Below are 5,790 nucleotides of genomic sequence, written 5' to 3' on the forward strand. Positions count from 1 at the left end.
GTTCTAGAACCTCTCCTCCCCTTCTCTCCTGACACTGCGCTTGGGAGGCGTGTCCAGTCTGGACCCAGCATCCATCCGCCAGCTGGACCGCGATCGCCCTGGGGCCAGTCTAGCAGGGGTCGTGCCTTCCCCTTTGTCTCGGCCCCTCAGGGTGGGCGGCCTTGCTGGCCAGGCTGAGCCTTAGATCGATGATCTGGTTGTCGTAACCTTCAGCCTGAGTGTTCAGCTTTCTCAGGAAGCTGGTACACAGAGGGGCTTTATTTTCTACTCCGGGAAGAGATGGGTTCCCCCTGGACCAGGGTCAGGACTGCTCCCCAGCCCCCCGAGAAGGCAGGCTGGCGTCTTCTGAGACCTGGGCCCTGGGGCAGCCCAAGAACCCAGCACAGGGTCTGGCCCAGTCCTGGGTCTCTGGGGAAACAGCCCAAGGCCATTGCTCACCTGGCCAGGTGTGAGCCAGACACCACAGGGACAAACAGACAGCGTCTTTGCCTGAGGGTCCTGCCTCCCCACACGCCCGTTACTGTCTGCCTTCTGTCTCAGCCGTGGGTCCACCCAGGACCTCCATCAAGTCCAGGCTTAGCACGTGGGGCAGCACACCACATGGCAGGTGACCTCGGGGCACAAGGGGTCAACGGGACCTGAAATAAAATGCATTATTCCGCCAACACCTGCCCAAATGTCACTTCTCTATAAATGAAACAGAAGCCAAGCCGAAGCTTTGTTTAAAAACACATCGGGAAGAGTTCCCGTCGTGGCTCAGTGGTTAACAAATCCAACTAGGAACCATGAGGTTGCAGGTTAGATCCCTGGCCTTGCTCCGTGAGTTAAGGATCCGGAGTTGCCGTGAGCTGTGGTGTAGGTTGCAGACGCAGCTCGGATCCCACATGGCTGTGGCTGTGGTGTAGGCTGGTGGCTTCAGCTCCGATTCGACCCCTAGCCTGGGAACCTCCATATGCCGCAGGAGCGGCCCTAGAAAAGGCAAAAAAAAAAAAAAAAAAAAACAATGGGAGTTCCTGCCATGGCTCAGCAGAAACAAATCCAACTAGCATCCATGAGGATGCAAGTTCGATCCCTGGCCTTGCTTAGTGGGTTAAGGATCCTGTGTCCGCCATGAGCTGTGGTGTAGGTCAAAGACATGGCTCAGATCCTGCATTGCTGTGGCTGTGGTGTAGGCCGGCAGCTACAGCTCTGATTCAGCCCCTAACCTGGGGACCTCCATATGCCATGGATGCGGCCCTAAAAGATAAAAGACAAAAATAAATAAATAAATAAAACACATGTGAAGGCAGAAGAGTGACAGCTTTTTGGTCCCATGTCTCAAAAAAGTTGTGTAACTGTGCCCCGAATTCTAAGAGGCAGCACAGTCCTGGGAGTTTTCTGCAGGTTATAATCCTCAAATCTGGCTCAAATAAAATTTTCCGTATCTTTCCAGAGCCTGCTGGAAGCAGCTCTGCTCACTGGTCTGAACCTTCCATGGTGACCCTGCTGGGGGATTCGGGAAAGTGGGAGAAGGCCCAGCTCCCGGCCTCTGTGACCCCCACCCCTGCCTCCATCCCACCCCCTGCCCCTGGCCACATGTAACAGCCGCAGGCAGCTCATGGGGTCCCCCAGGCTCACTGGCTGAAGATGGGAGCCCCGAGTGCGGCAGGGGCCCCGCAGAGGCTGGCAAAGGGGAGGCCACCTGTCCCTTCCATCAAGAGAGCCAGAGCGGGCTGCCCCTCGCTTTTCCTGGAAACGGGCGGGCTTTTCAATCGGCACCTCGGCTCCCAGCCTGGAGGAGGAGCAGGCCTGAGGCTACTTTCCAGGGGGCTTGTGAGATAAAATTCATGTGTGACAGCAAGATAAGAAAAATTTGAGCATAAAAAGTGTCCTCTGCCCTTTGACCTTCTCCCCGCCTCCCCTGCCCCCAGCACCGTGTGTCCACCAGACCAGACCAGGCCTCCCAGCGACAGAAATACCTGTTCCACCACAAAGAGCAGTGTTCTCCCGGCTCCAACTGGACGGCTCCTGAAAGATAACAGTCCCCGCTGCTTAGATCTGGATTATGTCAACTCTCGATAATGCGTCGTTTGATGCCAGCCTTTGCCTTCCAAAGACAGACAACTGTGCCTTGATTTCCAGCTGGGGAAAGAGTCCTGCGAGCTTTCTGAGACGCTCTTCCCAGTTATGCTCTCCAACGGGGCTCAGACGCAAGTTTCCGTTTCTTCCTCCGATAATTGCTCATGATCAGGTTTGATGGGAAATGACGGGCGGGGCTTCAGGGCCAGTGGGTTCACATGCCTGGGCACCCTATGACCTTTCTCTGGGAACAGCCACCCCAAGGAGGACTCTGCACTGCCCCCGAGGATGGGCCTGGCTGCCTGGGGTGCACCGAGAGCCCCCCAGCCCTGCCAGTGAGACAGTGACTCAGCTGCACCTGCTACCTGGAGTCATGACGGCACCTTTCCCTCTCGGGGACCAGACCACACGGAGCCCGAAGCTCAGCCTGCGTCTTGACTCAGTCCAGCCTTGCGTGTCAGACGCCTCGGCAGGGCTTCCATTCTCAGCACTCCGGGCCTCTGAACGGATCTGAGAACGGCTGCAGCTCTTCCCAGCATTAGTGCATTGGTCTTTTTTTAATTTTTTATCTTTTTTGTCTTTGGGGGGCCGCACCCGCAGCATATGGAGGTTCCCAGGCTAGGGGTCAAATTGGAGCTGCAGCTGCCGGCCTACACCACAGCCACGGCAATGCTGGATCCTTAACCAACTGAGCGAAGCCAGGGATCAAACCCATGTCCTTATGACTACTAGTCAGGTTCTTAACCAGCTGAGCCCCAGTGGGAATTCTCAAGGCCCATTTTCTAGGCGCCTTCCCTGGAGCGCCACGCACGCCACCACCATGCCAGCATCCTGGCCCGAGGCCCACGCTGACCATGACGACGCTGAAAACGCAGCAGTGTCCACGCTCCTACGTCCCCCAATACCTGGCTTCCTGTCCGTGAGAGGAGACAGCTCCTCCTTCTGCAGGAGCAAGTCCTGCCATGCTGCTGGTTTTAACACAGTCGAGCCCGAGACTTTATCTTAGATGATGGGTGCATGCGGGCTGAAATCTGCCAAGAAGAAGGCTGCGGACTGGAGACGAGGACCGATGGACTCAGGTGTGCTCTGCCACATGTTCTTCTGAAGTGCTGAACAGACCCCCCTCTTGGCCTTCAGAGCCACAGACCTCCCCCAACCGCAGCCTCAGCCACCCCGGTTGCAGCGCACAGCTCATCATTCGTCCCCGAACACACCCACCTGTTCCCCGGCCAGTCCTGCATCCCAGACCACGTGGCGGGATGCAGACCACGTGGCGGTGTGCCTCGAGCTCCGTGGGCCCCTCCCAGCTGAGAGCAGACTCCCCCCCCCCCACTCCCCCCCCCCCGGATCTGTAGACTGTTTGAAGAGGTGCACCTGAGATGACGTCTGAGAGCCCACCGAGCGCAGGAAATTAACCTGGGGGCGCATCCAGCACACGGATCCCCCCTCTCATCCCTCCTGTTATTAACCCCACGTGACACGCTGAACTGCGTCCCCAAATGACGCCACAGGTGTCCCCCGGTACACAGATGGGACCTTTGCAGGTGATGAAGGTAAGAGGGGGGCGTTAGGCTGGACCCGAATCCACTGTGACCATGTCCTTATAAAACAGGGAAGTTTAGGAGCTCCTGTCGTGGCTCAGTGATCACAAGCCCGACTGGGATCCATGAGGACGCAGGTTCGCTCCCTGGCCTTGCTCAGTGGGTTAACGATCCGGCATTGCCGTGAGCTGTGGTGTAGGTTGCAGATGCGGCTCAGATCTGGCATTGCTGTGGCTGTAGTGTAGGCCGGTGGCTGCAGTTCTGATTCAACCCCTAGCCTGGGAGCCCCCACATGCCACGGGGGAGGCCCTAAAAAGCCAAAAGAAGACGGGGGGCAGTTTGGATGCAGACAATGCACACATGGAGAACGTCACGTAAAAATGAAGGCAGAGACCGAGCGATGCTTCCAGAAAACAAAGAACCCTGAAGACAGCCAGCACGGAAGAGCCTGGGGACAGAGTCCCTCGCGGCCTCAGAAGGGACCAGCAGCCCTGAGCACAGCTTGACCTTGGACTCCCAGCCTCCAGAGCGGAGCGAGAAGACGTCTCGGTTTCGGAAGGCACCTGCCGGGCCCTCGTTGGTTACACAGCCCTCAAAACTGTAGACGCCGTTTTCACGGGTCGGGGAACCATAGCCGAACCCCAGCTTCTGTGCACCCCAGAGATTCGGGTGAAGCAGAAAGAAGAGCCAGAGGCCACAGCAGGCTCAGGCCGTCAGAACAGTCCTCCCTTGAGAGGGACAGCACGGGGTCGTAGAGGTGTGGCTTGAAAGAACAGGGCTGTGGGCAAGGAGAGGGGGCCTGCCTTCGTCTCCCTCCGTGGGTCATTTCAAAGTCGTCAAGGCTGGAGTCGGGGGCTTCAGTTTCTGGTGGTCACACCTTGGCCTTCTCTCTCACGAAAGGAAGGGGCGTCAGGGAGGGTTTCCTTCTTTTTCGAAGGAAAAGAAAACGCCAGGACGCCAGGTACAACATAACTGCAACCAGAAAGTAACCATTCGTTAAAAAAAAAAAAAGCAGTCATGCGAGGGAGAAATCATTTGTGAAAAGCCGATTACAGGGGGTCAGTGGAGCGGGACAGGGCGGGACAGAATGGCGACTCTTTTAACTCATTGTTAGCTGGGTCAAGGTTGCCTAAGTCATGAACTCTTGAGGCAGCCTTTTGAGACTAAGGGGAGGCCTGGGAGGCGGAAGGAAAAGCCTTTGACTTTGAACACAAGGACGCAGAGGCTTGTCCATGGTTTCAAAATGAGGCAGAGGCGTTCCCATCGTGGCGCAGTGGTTAACGAATCCAACTAGGAACCATGAGGTTACGGGTTCGATCCCTGCCCTTGCTCAGCGGGTTAACGATCCAGCGTTGCCGTGAGCTGCGGTGTAGGTTGCAGACGCGGCTCGGATCCCACGTTGCTGTGGCTCTGGCGGCTACAGCTCCGATTTGACCCCTAGCCTGGGAACCTCCACATGCTGTGGGAGCAGCCCAAGAAATAGCAAAAAGACAAAATAAATAAATAAATAAATAAAGCCTTTAAAAAAAAAATGAGGCAGAGAAAGGCTGGATCAGTGGCTAAGTGCTGAGGCTGGTTTTGAACCCGGGCTGTGGCTGACCATCAGTCTGCAGTCGCTCTGACCCAGGATTTGCTGAAATGCGTGGCGACAGGTAGGACTGCTTTGGGGATGGAGTCGGACTGAGAAGGTGAGCTTCTTAGGATCCCATCAGAAGCCCACGGGTCTCAGGAGGAGGATGTTAACCCGGAATAAAATGTGTCTTCCTTTCAGACCCAAGGCCCCAGGATAACAGAAACTGGATGTTCTGGCCTGAAATGAACCTGCCACATTCACAGTCACGTCCTTTTTTTTTTTTTTTTTTTTTTTAGGGCTGCACCCGAGGCATGTGGAGGTTCCCAAGTCAGGGGTGGAATCGGAGCTGTAGCCACCGGCCTACACCACAGCCACAGCAAGGCAGGATCCGAGCCTCATCTTTGACCTACACCACAGCTCACGGCAATGCTGGACCCTTAACCTACTGAATAAGGCCAGGGATCGAACCTGCAACCTCATGGATACCAGTCAGGACCCACAACAGGAATCCCTGAGCCACGATGGGAACCCCTCACATATTTTTAAAAGATCAATATTATGCCTCAACTATAGTATCAGGGGGAAAAACATTTATAATTAGATCAACTGATGTCGACG

This window comes from Sus scrofa, chromosome 13 (assembly GCF_054392235.1).
Source record: "Sus scrofa isolate SSC_HxYL_T2T_F1_AM1 chromosome 13, Sscrofa_HxYL_maternal_Yorkshire_Landrace_v2.0, whole genome shotgun sequence".
Lineage (NCBI taxonomy): Eukaryota > Metazoa > Chordata > Mammalia > Artiodactyla > Suidae > Sus > Sus scrofa.